Raw genomic sequence first — 20,482 nt, 5'->3', positions numbered from 1 at the left:
GATTATGTAATGGATCTATTGAATTATCATTTGTGTGGCAGACCTAATTGGTTAGGTCCCAGGTTGGTATAAATATATGTAAGATCTCATTGTGGATCATATAGGCAAGGAGTGAATAATGTAATAATCATTTGTGCAGAGGATTTGGTCGATCATAGGTGATCGAGTTAGGTTTATGTAAGAGTCTTTAGACCTCTGGTATTGATCTTAATCGAAACTATAATCTAACATGTTTGATTCTATCACCGATAGTTCTTCTCTCTGGATTGTAGTCCAAATATCTTGAGGTGGTTGACATCTCTGTAGTCAGTGAGACTCCATTGTGATGAGAAGTGTTCTCTAGGCAGTGTGCCTTCCTGCATGTGCAGACCCCTATTGTAATCATATACTTGTTGTAGAAGTATCATCTGACTATGGATAGGGTTTCCCACCATGGTTTTTCCTCATTGAGGTTTTCCACGTACAAATTATGGTGTTGTGTGTTATCATTGCATGGTATTGATTCTCTGGTTTTCAATTATGCTTTAATGATTAATTAGTTATACTGGTATAAGGTTTTAAGTGCTTTAATTTACATAATCTGTTAACAATTGATTCACCCCCCCCCCCCCCCCTCTCAGTTGTTCACCGGTTATCCTAACAATTGATATCAGAGCTTGGTCCTCTTTTTGCAGAAGCTTAACCGCTCGAGGAAGATCCTATGGCAACTAATAGTTCAACTCCTATTTTTTGGAAGGACAGCCCTAGGATTGATGGAACAAACTATAGAGTATGGAAGATTCAGATGGAGACTCATTTAAGATGCATTGGGAAGGAAATTTGGGAAATAACTCAGAATGGTTACACTCCTCATAATCTGAAATCTGGCATTCCTACACTGACAGACTTGGATAAGAAAATTGAGAATGGTTGCAGAGCTATAGAATCCCTCTTAAGCACCTTATCAGATCAACAAATCATGGGACTATTAGACAAATCATCGGCAAAAACTATATGGGACAAGTTGGAGACTCTAAATGAAGGTGATCCTACTATTAAAATTGCAAAGGTTGAATGCTACCGAGTAAGATATGAAATCTTGAAGATGGAGGAAGATGAAAGAATTTATACATTCATGGAAAGGGTAAATGAAATTGTATTGGGAATTCAATGTTGTGGTGGATCTCTGAGTGAGGAAGAGATTGTTTCAAAAGTATTAAGGGTTTTGCCACTGACATATAAGAAGAAGGTAGCTACAATTAATGAGCTAAGAACCATGCCTAATTCTTCTGTCGATAGAGATACTCTTGTTGGAAAGATATTTTCTTTTGAGCTTGAGGAATTTGGTCCTCCTGGAGCTACAAAGATTGATACTGCATTTAAGGAATCTATATCATCAACTGGTAAGAAAGATTGGAAAGTGTTGTATGCAAAGGAATTGGAAGAGATCAGGAAAAAAGATGAAGAGCTTGAGTAACTTGAAGCCCTATTTTATAGAAGGATACCTAAAGGTCCGTCAAGAAGTATGTATGAAGGAAAATCTCTTTTCAATGTTTTGCATTTAATAAGATAGGTCATTCTGCATCTAGATTCCCTAAAAGGAATTCAAAATTGGAAGAAAGAGCAAAAAGATCTTTTAAGCCTAACCCTGAATATCAGATCAAGCATAAGTACAAGAGAAACAAAAAAAATCATGCTACTATGCTGATGAGGAAGGAGTAACTAATGACTCAGAAGAAGAACCGACAAGAGATTCAACTAGTGGATCCGGCAATGGAAAAGACTGGGTATTTTATGCTATGGAGGAAGATGATCCAGAACCAGTTATCAAAAATGAGGAAAAGGACCTTGCAACAAAAGTTGAAGACAAAGATGAATGGGTAATAGACAATGGATGTTCTCATCATATGACAGGTGACAAAGGTAATTTTCTAACCCTGCAAGAATTTGATGGTGGTAAAGTTAGAATTGGTAATAACAAGGCATGCATGATCAAAGGAAGATGAACCATTTCATTGGATGGTAAGAATAACACTAATAATGTTTATTATGTTGAAGGTCTGAAGCATAATCTTTTGAGTGTAGGGCAGTTGGTAGACAGAGGATTTCAATTACAATTCAAAGATGGAAAGTGCAAAATCATTAGCAAATCAAGATTGGAAATTGAAACCGATACACAGACAAAAGGTAACATCTTTCATTTGAACTCCAGTGAAAAGACATGTTTGATTGCACATATTGATGAAATTTGGCTATGGCATAAGAGGTTGTGTCATGTAAATTTTGATTGCATTGTAAAGATCAGTTCAACTAAGGCAGTTAGAGATTTACCTAAGATTGTGAAGCCTCATAATCTGGTATGTAAAGAATGTCAAATGGGTAAGAAAATCAGAACTTCTTTTAAGAGAATACCTGATAAATCTAATGATGTTCTTGATTTGATTCATACTGACCTATGTGGTCCTGCTAATACAAGAAGCTTTCAAGGAGATAGATATTTCATGTTAATCATCGATGACTATTCTAGAATGATGTGGGTTGCTTTTCTAAGGGAGAAATCTGAAGCCTTTGAGAAATTCAAGATCTTTAAAGCTATGGTTGAGATAGAGACAAGAATGAAAATCAGGTGTCTAAGGTCAGATCAAGGTGGAGAATTTACATCCAGTGAATTTAATAGCTATTGTGAGAAAAATGGCATTAGAAAATAGTTATCTGCACCCTAGAAACCTCAACAGAATGACATTGTGGAAAGAAAGAACAAAACCATTTTGGATGTAGCCAGAAGCATGATGATGGAAGCTAATTTGCCTCATATCTACTAGAGAGAAGAAGTAAGTACAACAACTTATATATTCAACAGAGTTCACATCAAAGGAGATACTGGTAAGACACCTTATGAATTATGGTTTGGTCATTCTCCTACTCTTAAGTATTTCAGAATCTTTGGAAGTAAGTGATATATCAAAAGAGATGATTCCATTGGAAAGTTTGACCCTAGATGTGATGAAGGAATCTTTCTTGGTTATTCAACTAAAAGCAAAGCATATAGATGTTATAATAATAGATTGTGGAGAATTGTGGAGAGCGCTAATGTGAAAATGGGTGAGCAACACAAAGACCAAGATAAATCTTATGACAGTGAATTGATAGTGAAAATGATCATAATTGAACCGGTAGTTACTATACTGGAACAAAATACTGAGCCAATTACCCCAACATCATTAGAAAACTCAACTGTAACTGAAGAGTAGCACAAAGAACTTGAAAATCAGAAAACACCAAGGTATGTAAGGCTAAATCATTCTGAAAAATCAGATCATTGGAGACAAAAACATGGGAGTTATGACAAGGAGAAGATTGGAAAATCAAGAGGTATGTTTCATTTATTAGATTGAACCGGCATCGATAATTGAAGCTTGTAAAGATGAATGTTGGATGAAAGCTATGGAAGATGAATTAGATCAAATAGAAAAGAACAATACTTGGACTTTGGTTCCTTGACCTAAAAATAAGAATGTTATTGGAACTAAATGGATTTTTAGAAACAAACTGAATGAGGGTGGACAAGTTGTAAGAAACAAGGCTAGATTGGTCTACAAAGGATATTCTCAGAAGGAAGGAATTGATTATGGTGAAACTTTTGCACCGGTAGCTAGAGTTGAAGCTGTTAGACTATTTCTTGCTTATGCAGCCTATAAGAAATACAAGATCTATCAGATGGATGTTAAGTGTGTATTTTTGAATGGAGAACTTGAAGAGGAAGTCTTTATTGAGACACCAGATGGTTTTTTACTGACAGAAGACAAAAATATGGTTTGTAGATTAAGGAAAGCCCTATATGGATTAAAACAAGCTCCTAGAGCTTGGTATGCAAGGTTGGATAAGTACCTTTTGAAGCTTGATTTTATAAAAGGTAATGCTGACAATAACCTATATTATAAGATCACTAATGATGATATTCTGATTATTGAAGTATTTGTTGATGATATCATTTTTAGAGGTGAAGAAAAATTGTGCATGGAATTTTTAGATAATATGTAGAATGAATTTGAAATGTCTATGCAGAATGGAGAAATAAGATTTTTTCTAGGTTTGTAGATTACTCAGATTGACTAAGACATGTTTATCTATCAAACTAAGTATCTAAGGGAATTGTTGAAGAAATTTGGTATGGAAAATTCTAAACCGGTTAGTACTCCTATGGTTACAAGTGAAAAATTATCAAATAAGGATGTATCCCCTTCAATAAACTCTACAAGATATAAATCCATGATTGGTGGTTTTCTATATTTAACTCAGACTAGACTGGATATAATGAATGCAATCAGCATTGTATCAAGATTTCAAAGTAATCCAAGAGAAACTCATGAAAGTGCAATAAAAAGGATATTCTGGTATCTGCAAGGAACAACTGAATATGGTTTATGGTACCCTAAAGATGATGACTTTACTTTATGTGCATATACAAATGCAGATTGGGCAGTGTATGTTGATGACCCGAAGAGAACATCCAATGGAGCATTCTTCCTTGGGAAAAAGTTGGTTTCATGGATGAACAAGAAGCAGTCATGCATTTCTTTATCTATTGTTGAAGCTGAATATTTTGCAACCGCAACCAATTGTACTCAAGTGCTATGGATGAAGCAGATGTTGAAGGATATACAAGTGAGTTGTAATGATATGGTTGTTATCCATTGTGATAACTTTGCAGCTATTGACATATCAAAGAATCTGGTATTTCACTCCAAGAATAAGCACATATCAATCAAGTATATCTTTTCGAAGGAAAAGGTGGAAGCAAAAGAAGTTAGATTGGTTTATGTGAACACTAAAGAGTAGATAGCAGACATCTTCACTAAACCTTTGTCTTGGGAATCATTTGAGTATTTGAGAGACAGATTGGGGGTTTCTACCCCTCCGGTAGAGACTTAAATGATGCAGATGTGCATCAGTTCGGTATGCATTATCAGAGCTATCTTTTTCTCTAGATTGATGTAATTAAGCTACTACTCAGAGGGATTAGTCAGCCTTGAGATTTAGAGTTATTTATTCTGTTTGATTCTTTGGCATTGTTGCCAAAGGGGGAGGAATATATGTGAAAAACCACTGCTATTTATTTTTCAGACTCATTGCACTCCTTAGGGGGAGTTTGGAGGTATTTGGTTTTTTGTTTCAGTTTTGGTTTAGAACTTCATTTCTACATCATTTTATGGGAGATTGTTGGTGGTCTTCCAATGGGGGAGAATTGTTTGGCATTTTCTTGGCACTTGGATGTTTTTCACATCTAGTGTTTCCATCAATGCCAAAGGGGGAGATTGTTGGCCATGTGATGAAATTGATTATGTATTGTGTAGTCACACAAATCTGTCCAGCTTAATTAAATAAATATTCGCTATTTATTTGATTAAAAATCCACTAGCCACCAGTTAATTAAATTAATATTTAATTAATTCATCCCCAAACATTCTTCTATTAATTAAATAAATTATTCAATTTATTTTAATTAATTCATTAAATCAAATTCACAATCAATTAAATAAATTATTCAATTTATTTTAATTAATTCATTAAATCAAATTCACAATCAATTAAATAAATAAAATCTATTTATTTAATTAAATCCCCCTATTCCTCTTTTAAATAAATTAAATAAAACATTTATTTAAATCATTATCCCCCCCACTTGCATTTTCCTACAAATGCAACTTGCACACATTTATTGAAATAAATGAATTTTTATTTTAATAAAATCCTATTTTCCCTCACCCACCAAATCCACTTGCAAAATCTAATCCCCTTCTAGATTCTTCTAACCCCTTCTTAATTAGCCTAATCCATCCCCTAATTATTGTCACATTCCTAAGCAAAATGGAGTCACTTCTCAAAGACTCCAAAGTCTTTGAAAAGCATTTAATGCTTTGTGTGTTCAACAAATTAACCCCCAAAGTCTTCCAGGACCACTAATGGCTCTTACATGACCATTTATGGCTCTTACATAACCATTTATGGTTATTTCAAACTTGTCTCCCCAAAACATTTATTGTTTTGACCATATTCATCCATTTCACATTTGCACAAGAGTTTATCCATTGGATAAAAGCTTTATTCTTTGAATAAAGAGTTTATTCATTCAACCAACCTTGACTTTAACTTACAAAGTCATGTCAAGCATTTAATGCTTATTCTCTCTCCTCACAACCTATCTCACATTGACACTTGTCATCCTGGGATTGGGTTGAAAGCCCTCACATGGATTTGAAATCATTCAATCCTGACCCTTGTTGAGATTGCTCAATCTCAACCATCCATTGCTCCATTTTTCCTATAAATAGAGCCCATTTCTTCATAATCCAGATCCTGAAAACTTGTATGCATTTAAGTTATAGGCATTTTTAGAGAGCATTTTAGCATAATTATCTAATATCTTGTCTTTTTGATAAAATAAATCATTTTAATATCAATAGCTTAATATTTGCTTCTTTATTTACATTTAGAGCAATATTTCAATCTCAATCCTTCATAAGCATCCATAGTGCAAAAAGCTGCTGAGAGCTACACTATTTTGGAACTTGGAGAGGAGAGGAACAAGGGAGAAAGGAGCCAAGACCATGCTAAGAGGCATTTGGAGATGTCTCATTATCTTTGTTTCTTTAGTTAGATATATTAGCATGTTTTTAGTGTCTCTCTTGGTATGTCTTTTTAGATTAGTTTTTGATTGACTAACACTAACGATCTTTTTTGGTTTTTGTGTGTTGTTTTGTCATTTGCTAACCTTGTCCATTTAGGAAGGCATCATATTGCATTGATGTTTTACCATTGATGTCAACACTTATTGTTGTGGTTGTTTACAGACTTCCGATGGGAGGATTGGATTGGGAAAATCAGTTGATTGCCACCAGTATGATCTGGTTGATGGAATAAGTTTGTATGGTTGGTTCATATGCTTATGAAGTATGTTTCAGTCACTTGGTATTGACTTGATGATCAGATGCTATCCTATGTTCTAGTAAGCTTTCTTTATTGGTCTGGTAAGGGTTTCACCGACAGAGCTTTATTGAAGATCTTTGATGTAATGCATAAGTGGTGTTGGTACAGATTCTAGAAAGGAGTCAAGATGCTGATGGTGATTGTGTTCATGCCTCGACTGGTTAGAGTTATTTATTTGGCATGTGTGGATCTAATTTGGGTCCAGTGCTATCTAGGTTATGGACCGGTTTGCATGAAACGTGTTGGTGGATCCTTCGATGCGCTTCCGAGATGTTTTATTGATTGGATGATATTTTTTTGGCCTTAGGCCGACATGTGTTATGATTTTATTTCAGGATTATGTAATGGATTTATTGAATTATCATTTGTGTGGCCGACCTAATTGGTTAGGTCTCGGTTTGGTATAAATATATGTAAGATCTCATTGTGGATCATATAGGCAAGGAGCGAATAATGTAATAATCATTTGTGCAGAGGATTTGATCGATCATAGGTGATCGAGTTGGGTTTATGTAAGAGGTTTTAGACCTCTGTTATTGAGCTTAACCGGAATTGTAATCTGGCATGTTTGATGCTATCACCGACAGTTCTTCTCTCTGGATTGTAGTCCAAATATCTTGAGGTGGTTGACATATTTGGAGTCAGTGAGACTCCATTGTGATGAGCAGTGCGCTCTAGGTAGTGTCCTTGCAGGCCCCTATTGTAATCATATACTTGCTACAAAAGTATCATATGACTGTGGGTAGGGTTTCCCACCGTAGTTTTTCCTCATTGAGGTTTTCCACATACAAATTATGGTGTTATGTGTTATTGTTGCATGGTATTGATTATCTGGTTTTCAATTATGCTTTAATGCTTAATCAATTATACCGATATAAGGTTTTAAGTGCTTTAATTAACATAATTTGTTAACAACTAATTCACCCCCCCCCCCCCCCACCCTCCCAGTTGTTCACCGGTTATCCTAACATACTCTTATGTGTGGGGTAAAAGAATGCTAAAAAAAATGTAGTTTATAATTTTATGGAAGATGACTAATTGAGAGGTCATTGTATCACAATTAATAAAAAATAATTTAATGATTTTATAAGAATTAAGGTAATCTTATGATGGTAAGATTTAGGGATAGCTTGTCTTAAGGGTCATGTAAGTTTGTATTGCCCAAGATTTCTCATACCATTTTAAGAATAAATCATTTTGATGCAGATGAATCGTAAGCGTCATAGAATTTTGCGTCACCCAAAAATATGTGTTGTGTATAAATTTTCTATAATATACATATATAAGATCTCATAGAACAAATTAACATATTTCTTAATGGTAACAAAAACATGTATAGACATGCATATAATGTACACGATCACTATTTAAAGTTCTATTAAAATAAATTTATAGGTTGTGTAATTTGAATTTGCCTAAAGGTGAAGTTGTTTGTATTCTTTCTCTAAACTCAATGAATGTTATGCTATGCATCCCAGAATAATATAAGGTAAATTAAGAAATAAACTCTTTGAACAATTATGTCATGAAATCTCATACACCAAAAATATTCTCTCTCTCTCTCTCTCACACACACCAACTACTTTGGAACATTATTCAAACAATTTGAAAGCGTAATTAATATATTGTACAACTTAAATTAGCTTAAATGTGAGAATGAATCTCTCTCTCTCTCTCCAACTACTTTGGAACATTATTCAAACAATTTGAAAGCATAATTAATAGATTGTACAACTTAAATTAGCTTAAATGTGAGAATGAATCTCTCTCTCTCTCTCTCTCTCTCTCTCTCTCTAGATAGTGGAACACTTAAAAAAATTGAAAATAAATTTTGATAGATTGACACCTCATCTCAATGTCTACCCCTAGCCTCGACCCATTTATCCTCTCTTTGTTCCTACCTCTCCAATTTGGAAATATAATTTAATACATGATACAATTGAAATTGAATTAAAGACACATTTGTATATAATTTTTATATAAAAATAATCTTATGTTCTAATCTAGAAGAAATAAAATCATGCACTCTTAAAAGAAACTTGTTTTGACATAAAATTCATATGCCAAATTAATGTGTCTTGATATATATATAAACACTTTAAAAGAATATCTTTTTACAAAAGAAGGAAGGGAAGGTACCAATTTTATTTCGATTTAGAGGTAGATGGAACAAAGTTAAAATGTTATAGCTCTTAAAACACAAGAACAATTCAATGTAAGTAATCACATAAACAAAGTTGTACTTTAGAAAAAAGGAATTGATCTTAATATCTTTTGGCAACCATAAATCTTGTTATCTATAAACTTTATACCCAACACAAATGACACAACAATTAAACACAAAACACTATTTATTGTTATAAAAAACATCCTACTTTTATTTAAAGGATACTTTATATTCAACTTTAAATTATTATAATTTTTTTTGCCAATATTTGACATGTCATGATAAAATGCAAGACATTTATTGTACACACTTTTGCATGTGTCATAGGACACACATATACTATGAAGTACTCCAATGCATGTGCATTACCAACCCAATAGTTGTATACAAAAATATTGTTTCTCCATGTAAGAACAATATGAGTTGACACGAACGCTTTATTCGACAAAGTACATACTACTATTAGATGTTATGATATGTGACATATAGCCAAAAAAAAAATTATTACACTTGTTACTTAATGTATTTGTGATTTTTTGATTTCATTCATAAATCCCCATGTGTTCATTTAAGAGATCATCTTGACCAACATCTGATCATTTATTGATTTACATGTGAAATAATTATTAGCAACATGTAGTATAAATGTATTGCAAGACCAAATCTCATAACCACAAGTACCATATATCAATCATCGAACCACAATGAACCATTAACCCCTCTCCCTCGATTACGTCGATAAGCATTCTACGATGCCAACAAGGTCCATAGGAGGTCAACACAACCCATGTAAGGGAAAAAAAAATCAATAACAAACAAAGCATACAACATGAGCATGTTTGCATTTAGAACAGTCCTATTAACCCCTCTCCCCTAATTACGTCGATACGCATTCTACAATGACAGGAGGGTTTATAAGATGTCACCACAACTCATGTAAGAAAAACACAAAACTAATAATAAACAAAGCATACAATATAAGCATGTTTCCATTTAGAACATTGAATAAAATGAAAATTAGATTTGATTTGTTTTTAATTGTCTTATCTATCGACGTTTTTTACTTATTTTTTTAAAATATAATAATAGTTGTGTACCCTAGTAACAATATAAGGTGCAATTGAATTCATTGCATTGTAGTGGGGCTTTTCATCATAATGGGTGCCATTAAAATCCAACCAAACAAGCAAAAAGCATCATGTAATGAGGAGTGTACACACATTTGTGAATGTTTTCAGCCTTTCAGCCATTATTCATTCTGTTCATAGAAAATAGAGATAAGGATTGAGTATTGTGTGTGTGTGTGTGTTTTACAGACGATCTAACACAATCTCTGTGAGCACATGGCATTTTAAAAGAAGAATCAATCATCCACACAAAGCCATAGTACGTACACTTGTATGACAGACTGTAGAAGGAAATTATAATGTGCAGTACAACTATTAAAGTGCCTAAATTTGTCCATACTCTCCACTAAATTTGTCCACACTCTATATACGAATCCAATTGCATGGCCATCAAATTCTTCGCTGCCTATTGGCCATTCTGATAAACTTTTTTAAGGAAAATCTTATTAATTTGTAAAAATCTAATGCACTATGCTCCATTAAATTCAATCCCACAAACAAGAAGTACTAAACCAGTTAAGAATCTGCTAAAATGGATGTGTTGATTTTTCTAAGTTTAGGGCTTCCATTAACATTACAAACTCTGACGTGACAGTTTGAAAAATAACAACACTGCCCCGAGGCTTTATGATCACATGGATGTGTTGGGTCCCTTGGGACTATATTGAGTTGAAAATGATGACATATTTTTATGAGTTCGTGTATTTGAATCTGGTTTAGATTTGTAGTTTCGGATTTGATTTCAAAATTTTAGTACAATTATGAATTCAATTAAACTCCTTTTCAATTAGTCATTATTTGTAAAATTCATTATATGTGTTTGAATTGTATTCCAAGATGTTGTATTGACGAATAAGCTTTTATTTATTTTTTAGGAATATAATCTAGCAATCTAATATTTAGCCATCCATCTATATGATATTTATTCATCCATCCATACATCCATTGTAGATCATAAGAGCATTAGGATGTCAAATAGCATTAACATTTGTATCTTAATCACATAGAAGGCGAGCGGCTCTTTGACTTGTCTTGGAACTTGTTCAAATTGTTAAAATGGTTCTAAGGGCTAGTCTAAGTTGAAATTCATAGCACAACAAATTTCAAATTTATCTATAGACTCTACTAAATAGCAGAGAGGTGGATGCTTTCATAAGTCACAAATACCCTAGTCAAATCCATAAGAAATGGTCAAATATGTAGGAAATTATCAAATTCTTTGTATGTTCAAAGATTAGTTATGCCACTATGGAAGTTAACTAGAGTAGAAAGTAATTTATCAAAGTCTTGTGGTCTTAGATCTACTCATACTTAGAATTGAATTTGAAAATAATGGCTGATTTTTCATACTTAGAGTTGAATTTGTAGTTGTGGATTTGAATCTGGTTTAGATTTGTAGTTGTGGATCTGAATCTGATTTAGATTTGTAGTTGTGGATTTGATTTTGAAGTTTCAAAATTTAAATATGATTATGAGTTGAATTCAACTCCTTTTCAATTAGTCGTTATTTGTCAAATTAAATATTAATGTTCAAATTGTACACTAGGATGTTGTTTTGAAGGACACACTTTTACTCATTCTTAAGAATCCAATCTATCAATCTAATATTTAGTCATCCATCCATATATCCATTGTATCATAAGAGTATTAAGATATCAAATAGCATCAACATTTGTATCATATCACATAATAGGCACATGGCTCTTTGACTTATATTGGAACTTGCTCAAATTGTTAAAATGATTTTAAAGGCTAGTCTAAGGTAAAAGCCATAGCACAACAAATTCAAAATGTATCTATAGATACTACTAGATAGTAGAGGTGGATGCTTTCATGTCACAAATGCACTAGTCGAATCCATAACAAATGGTCAAATATGCAAGAAATGATCAATTATTTATATGTTTCAAGATTAGCTATGCCATTGTGCAAGTAAACTAGAGTAGAAACTAGTTTATCAAAGTCTTGTGGTCTTATATCTACTCATAGAAGATTAGATTAGATTACTTTGCGCAATCTATAAAAATGAATCATCTTGAATACACATGAAACTAAGTACTTAAACATCCCCTGTTAATTTTTTATGTTTGTATAGAATTAATATCTCAACTCATTGTTCTAGGGTTGCATATCACGGTTGACAGATGGATTTACCCTAGATATTTATGTAGGGATGTTTTATTTCCTCACAATGTAATGTGGTAGGTACATGAAAACTTTATATTGGTAGTTTTCTTTTGTTTAATTAGGGTCACACCAACTAACAACAATTTCATGGAATAATTAATAGGATGTCCCAAAGTCGCCAAAGCTCAAGTAAAGGGCATTTTTTTAATGATTCTATAATATTTTAAATGTAAAAACTAAAAAAATGTTGATAATGATTTATTTTTATTTAAATGACTAGTTTAAAGTGTATTTTTTTGCATTTAAAATTTTACATTTCCAAGTAGTAGCACTAGTATTGAACCCATTAAACTATTTGGTCTTTTCCCCTAGTACCGGTATTAAACACACACAACATACATTGGATTGCATCCTAACCAAAACAACACACCCCACCCTTGATATTAGTATTATTTATCTTGTTTATCTTTTTAAGATGGCATTGGTGTTGTTTTTGCAACTAACATGTGTTTAAAGCTAAACAATATGCAATTCCTTCAATATAACTAAAATAATAGTGAGAAGCAAAACAAAGCCAAACTAAGGAGTTTCAAGTTTGAAAAATGAAAGGAACGGGTTCAAATTGGGTGAACAAGGTGAACATATTATGACCTAGAAAACCTTCACAGACAACATCAACAAATTTAGAGATTTTGGAGTCATAAAGGTTGAATAAAGAAAACTTGAGCATTATGGAGGACAAAGAAAAAAAGATGAAATTATGCTTACTCAAGGTTTTGACATTGTGGAAGGAAGGAAATAAAGTTTCCAAGGATTGAATGCCTAGAGGTGGAATATGCTAGTTTTTTATGTGAAACAATAACAAAGAAGGAAAAAGGGGTCTAGATAAGATTAAAATATAAAGATAGAGTCATTAAGAGTAATTAAATATTGGAACCTCACAATGATATAGCAACAATGAATGAGGTACCTCTATATGAAAGGAGAAATGAATATTAAAAATGAAGCCCTTATTCAAAACATTAAAAATAAGGAAATGAACCCAAAGCTTGCAAAAGAGGATCAAGGTTAAACCATAGAATTCCAACTCCTTGATGAAGTGGGCAAGTGCAAGAATATGAGTCCCAATTCTGAGGAAGTTTACTAATGAGGGAAAATACCACTAGAAATGTGTACTTGTTATGCTTTAGAGCTTGAGCCAAAAATTCAATAATGTGTACCCGTTATTTTTAATTTTTAATTTTTTTTTTCTTTTTTTAAATGGGTACTTGTTTTCTAAATAACAAGTACCCATTTTATAAATAACAAGTACCTGTTATTTAGAAAAGAGGTACTTGTTATTTAGAAAATGGGTACTCGTTATTTAAAAAATGTGTACCCATTTTTAAATTATTTTTTAAAATAAATTCCCATGAATTCATTTTCACACCTTAAATAATAGGTACTCGTTACATTTAAATAACGAGTACCGTTATATAACAAGTACTCGTTACTTAAATTTTGAAATCCCAATCCACTATTTGCTTTGGGTTTCATCTCAGGAAAGGCATGGTGAGCCCAACCCTTAGCCTTGGACCTACAAGTACAAGGCCATGCCAATATCAGTAGAAAATATTGACTTTCGACATATGTCTGATGTCTTTTTTTATAGAATATTTTTATAAAATTAAAACCCATTATATATTACAATGTGCAAATTTCATATGTGCTATTTTTTTTAAAGATTTGTTTACTTTTTCTATTTTTAATTTTTTTTTTACATTTTTTTAAAAATACAATGTGACATCAATGTACACAATTCTTTTCAGAATGATTTTTTTTTGAAAAAAAAAATATAATTTTAGGTCTAATTATGGTGGCCATATACAAGGGGTTTTCAAAATTGCAATTAGGGCCAGTAAAAAATTAATAAAAAAAATATTTAGAAAAAAATTACAAAAAAAATCCTCATCAATCTTCAATGTCTTACACACCATTTTCTAAGAGTATTCAAGAAACCCTTTTACTTAGGTCAAAATATGGTTGTTGTACACATGCATGGTATGGTCCTAAAACATACACTTTTAAACAGTGGTTCTAGAAATGCTTATTGAAGATCAATTTGTATCATATGGGTATTAAAATAAATTACATATTTGAAAACTACACTCGGACTAGTATATTTCATATTACTAAAGTTTTTTGAGATTCAGTTTTCAAGTGTTTCAAATTTTTAGATCAATTGTGACAAAATTTGAAAATCAAAACAAATACTTCCACTTTAGGCACTTTTTAGGGACTCAACTTCTTGCAGACACCCAAGTGGTTGAATAAATTATTGAATATCAAAATAGAATATTGTTTTGTTTTTTTAAGAGGGATCCCTAGTAAAGTATATTTATACAAATGGGTTAAAATGAACAAGTAAAACAAGGGTTGGGAGAGTGAAACAATTAGAGAGCTAGGTAAAGGATATGTCTCTTGAATTTTTAAGTATGTTCAACACGCTCAAGTAGTTTTACATTATGGAACATGGCTTATATGTGGATTGGTCCATTATTTGTAAGCTTGGACCTTTGATTTTCATCTTGAAGGTCCTTCTTGTTCATATTATCTCATGTGGTTCAAACTACCATTTCTAGATTTATACTTTAAACTATTTTTTAAAGATATTATAGGTCAACTCGAAAAAGTTATGTGGTGTAAACAAAGTTCAAATAAATTTGCAAATTTAAGAGTTCATCAAAGGTTATGTGTGTAAATTATTTTGAACAAACCTCTTCCAAAGAATGTAAAATTTTGGGTCTAAGTATTGAATTGGAACAACAAATAGCATATTTGAACAAGTCAAATGCTTTATTTTTTGTTGATAATATTGTCACTTGATTGATATTTTCCTATTAGAAAAAAAAGGTTGAGTCTTTTTCTTACTCTTTGGTTGCTCCAAATAATTCTACCACTAAATAAATCATATAATCATCGACAATCATTAAAAACCCTTCTTCACCTTCTATGCAAACTAACACTATTCTTACTAATTCTAGCCAATCTACTCCTTTTGAATCTTCCTTATTGAGCTAAGCTTCTTATAAAGATGATATTATTACTAATAAGTGGAGGAATATTCAGAAGATAAAAGAGCACTATTCTTCCTCTTCTTTTACACACTCTTCTACTAGTGAATTGTCCTTTCTTCACTCTCTAGGACTGCTAAAATACCTTAATAGATCAATTTATCATCCTCTTAATTCTTGAAAAGGTCAAGGAGTCCACCAATTGTTTCAAATGAAATTTGAGTAATGAATAAGTATTTTCCATATCTAATCATTTTGGACTCTTAACACAAGAGGATGATAATACCATAGCTATTTCATAACTTAGGAAGTTGATCGTAGATGCTTATACAAATTTTTTTTTTGTATATCCTTAATGAAATAAAATGACAAATATGCTACATGAGTCATGTTTTGCATGGAAATAGTATTCACAAGTTTAGCTATGTAAACAAGGATTTAAACCTATTTCACACACATTATGTTAAAAGTAGAGTGAACTCAATAGATTCAACCTCAATTCTATTAGGAAGATGGTTGAATGCAAATCAGATTTTGTTGAATATTCCAGACAACTAAGAGGGGGGGGGGGTTGAATCAGTTGTATAATAAGAAATATATTTTTCCAATAGAAACAAATCCGACAAACTAAAACTTAGATTACTTAACCATAAATAGATATGAACATGAAATAGAACACATATGAAACACCAGATATGACATGGAAAACCCAAGAAGGGTAAAACCACAGAGAATTTTAGTTCTCAATATGGAAAAACCTATTAGGGTGACATCGGTTAAGGTAATTTTTACAAAGATGGCTCATTGTCAAAATGTTCACTGCATGTGGGATCATTGCCTGGCTAAAACCACCAAAAAAGGGAGGGCTCACTATCCAAAGGAAGAAAGAAAGAATCCACCATAGAGGCACAATTGCCACGCAACTGTAATGCCAAAAGAAACCTTAGGCTCACTGCCACTGGTACCAAACAGCATCAGCATACAACCATATTGATCAACCAATTCACATCAATAAAGATAGATATCTCTTTTACAATCAACTTCATTCTATGAATCCTTCTATATTTTTATTTCATTACAACCATTCATTATATACAGATCTCCAAAATGGAATTTTCAAGTAAACCATGGAGATAATATAACACAATTCAAAATAGGTCTTCACTAAGCATTCCCATGGTGGAAAGAAATGAGAAGTGGACCTCACCACAATGCAACAACACGTTATCCAAAAGCCGCAATTATCAAACCAAAAGATAGAGCATTCGGGGTCAACTGGACTAGAAAAGAATATGGCCAAAAATACTTTTTTGGAGCACACCAACATGTGTTGATTCAAAATAACAAAGATACATGCATAAATAGCGTAAATCCAAAAACACAATAGGAGAATTAAAAATGCAAAGCAATGCGAAACTTTGCAAACGATGCCAGACAATAATCATCATCACTACATAGACTTTTGGAGCACAACTTTTAGACCACCAAAACATGAGAGTATAATCTCAAGGCAATATCCAACAACATGTTAGCACATCATGAGTATATTTGTAACAAATCAGAAATGCAGAGCAAAACCGGATACTAAAACACAAAATCAATACGTTGACATCAATGACAACCATATTGATGCATCAAGCAACTTCAAATTTGCAACAATCTCCCCCTTTGTCATTGATGTCAACATTCATCAACGACAAACAATTTCTCCAATCAACTCGCTCAAAAAGACTTCCCAAAAATTCTCCCCCTTTGACATTAAAGACAAAGGTGCATAGCAACTCAACTCGGAATTCACACACCTCCCCTTAAGAGGAAGCCTCAAACATTAGCCCAGAATAAAAATATACATTATATTCCTGGACTAATGCACTGCTGCATGCACTTAGTTCAAACTAGGAAGGGGTATGGCCCCCAACATTTGCTAGAGATACTCAAAAGTATACTTGCACAAAGATTTTGTAAAGATATTTGCAACTTGCTCTTTGGTAGGTACATATTCAAGTTTTACTTCACTGTCCAATACTTTTTCTCTCAAGAAATGATACTGAATAGAAATATGCTTTGTTTTGGAATGCAATACTGGGTTCTTAGAAATATTGATTGCACTTGTATTATCACACAAGATTGAGATAGGTTCATCAAACAACATGCCAATATTCTTCAATGTCTATTTCATCCAAAGTACCTAAGTACAACATGAAGCAACTGCAATGTACTCAACTTCTATGGTTGATAAAGATATAGAATCTTTCTTCTTAACCATGCAACTAGTTGAGAGCCAAGGAAAAATGCTCCTCCACTATTACTTTTTCTGTCATCAACAATTCCTTCCCAATCTACATCAGTATAAGCTTTCAGAGTAAAGTCTGATCCTATGGAATACCATAGTCCGAAATCTTATGTTCCTTTCAAATATTAAAATATTTTCTTTATTGCAACAACATGAGACTCTTTCGATTCTTGCTGAAATTTGGCTACAAGACAAACAACATACACGATATCTGGTCTTGTAGCAGTCAGGTACAAAATCCTCCAATCATTGATTTGTACTTGTTTGCATTAGACTTAGAAGATTTATCATCATTAGTTAACTTGCATCCAGTATTCATAGGAGTATATACCGGTTTGGAATTCTCCAATCCAAACTTCTTCAACAACTCTCTAACAAATTTTGACTAAGAAATGAAAATGCCTTTACTATTTTGATTTACTTGAAATCCAATAAGGAAATTTAGCTCACCAATCATAGACATTTCATATTCCTTTTGCATTTCACTAGCAAACGTTGTACACATATCATCATTTCCTCAAAAAATTATATCATCCATATATACAACAACAATTAATATCTTACTTGATTCAACTTTGAAGCATAGATTGTGTTAGCACCTCACAAAAATCAATTGGTTCTCCTACATAAAGTTTTGAACTTTTGTAATTTCCCCACTACTATCCATACAAAACTTCCTTGCCATTGTCTCATTAACCTTCATTGCCCCTATTATTGATTGTTGAAATTATTTTCCCACTACGGTGTATACATTTTAATCAGATAAGTTCAACATGTTAAGTCCCCTGTCAAGAATAATTCAATGTGTTTTCTAGCCTAAAGTCCCATAGCATAATGTAAATCAATCATTAACAGACTTATACAAAGTCCTTATTCTTAATTCATTATTACACTACCCCTCTAAGAATGCCCATTTATTATTCTATAAATCATCCTAAGGCTGAATTCTCTATTTTCTCTATTTCACGAGATTTATTCACTGAGATGTTAACCATTCCACGAAATAACAACAGGATAAACATTATCTCTATTTTGTAGGGTCATATCCTTGTTATACTAAACACAGAGAAATGACAAAAAGGGGGCATAAGACACATCAAGTATCGCTATTTCACTAGAATAAAATTTTACCAAATAAAGTATATCGCGAAATAGCGAAGAAGTAAGGTGTATGTAGATTTACTATTTCGCGGGCCCCATGACATATCATGTTGAGATATCCACGAAACAACGATTTAAGGTGAACAATGTATTATGACATCACCATTTCATAGGTCCCACAACTTCTTATATTTGGCAAGTAACAAAATGGCGATAAAAGGGGCAAGCTCGTACGGTATTTTCGCTATTTCGCCAGCAAAAGCATTGAGGATTTAGAAGGTTGCGATTTGGTGATAGCTTAATAAAATATCGCTATATCGCGGGGAGGACATGAATGACAAGAAAGCATGTTGTGTGGTAGTGATAATTATACAAAGTGATTTCACTATATCATGGGGAGCCAAAATAAGGGGAAAGAGAGTATAGTGATATAGTGATAGGTGTTGTCGCTATTTCACATAAATAAAATAGGGATGGTGACACTTGTTTGCGAAATGGTGAAAAAAATAAGCGGAAGAAAGTTGGTGATGACATCATCATAATTATCAAAAAAGGTGGCACAGTGCTAAATCACATGAAGGAATTAAATGCAGAAAAGACCCCAAAGGTTACCATTAAAATCAAGTTTTAGCTCATAATTTTCATTCCAATCTTGAGAATTATGCTAGTTGAGCCCTACAGCAAGGAGGAACAAGTCGAGACGTAAGCGATAAGCATAAGTACCCAGTTCCCTCTCTGAGTGACTACATTTCTAGAAGTATTTGAATTTTGAGTAAGGAGTATAGATAAAATGCCTAAGAGAAAAAGTGAAACTGGGGAGGGAGAAAGCTCTAGAAATGAAGAGGATTTAGATAGAAAACCTAGGGTCAAAAACCCAGCCAAAAGGCCTATGCAAAAAATATTGTTGGATGCATTGCTTGGCTTGGAAGATATAGGGGCCAAAAATGTATTCAAGGATCATATGGAAGGTTGCAGGGATGCCATAATTCTGATTTCGGGGAGAGATCTATTTTGGTATTTCTACAAGAACAAAGACGAGCAAATCCCAGTATCGAACCCTTGGACATATGATATATAAAAATTGAGTGTGCCAAAAAAATTTGTAGACCATGAGCTAATTCAGATATTGGCAAACCATTACCATCCTGTCACTAGAGCTGTGAGGATGCCAAGTGGGAACCCTTTGTTGGTAATTACTAGGTCTGCTATCATTGATTATTTCATGTTAAGCAAACAGGCCCTCACCAAGGTAGACCTAGAATAGTTTGCAATGGAATACAACAAATTATATAGGACATTCAAGAAGGATGAGCTTCCACACCATAGGAGGAGAGGTGTAAATAATCAACCTTTGATGGTGACAGGCACTAAGCCTTTCCTTGTCGACAATTTCCTTGGATACTTCCAAAAGACCTACTTTTCCTTATGTCAGATACTGGGAGAGGATGTTATGGCTAAAATGCCAATATCTCTAATGTACATGGCAACGAGAATACAAAATTATGAGGTAAACCTCAAATTTGATTTTGCCTCCGAAATTGAGAAAAAGTTACATGAGCAGTTGGTATGCGTGGAAGGAGAAGAAAATAAATAATTTTAGTCGCTATTCTTTATTATGTTATTGATCCTGTTTCAAAACAAACAAGCC

This window comes from Cryptomeria japonica, chromosome 9 (assembly GCF_030272615.1).
Source record: "Cryptomeria japonica chromosome 9, Sugi_1.0, whole genome shotgun sequence".
Lineage (NCBI taxonomy): Eukaryota > Viridiplantae > Streptophyta > Pinopsida > Cupressales > Cupressaceae > Cryptomeria > Cryptomeria japonica.
Note: the sequence above shows the minus strand (reverse complement) of the source record.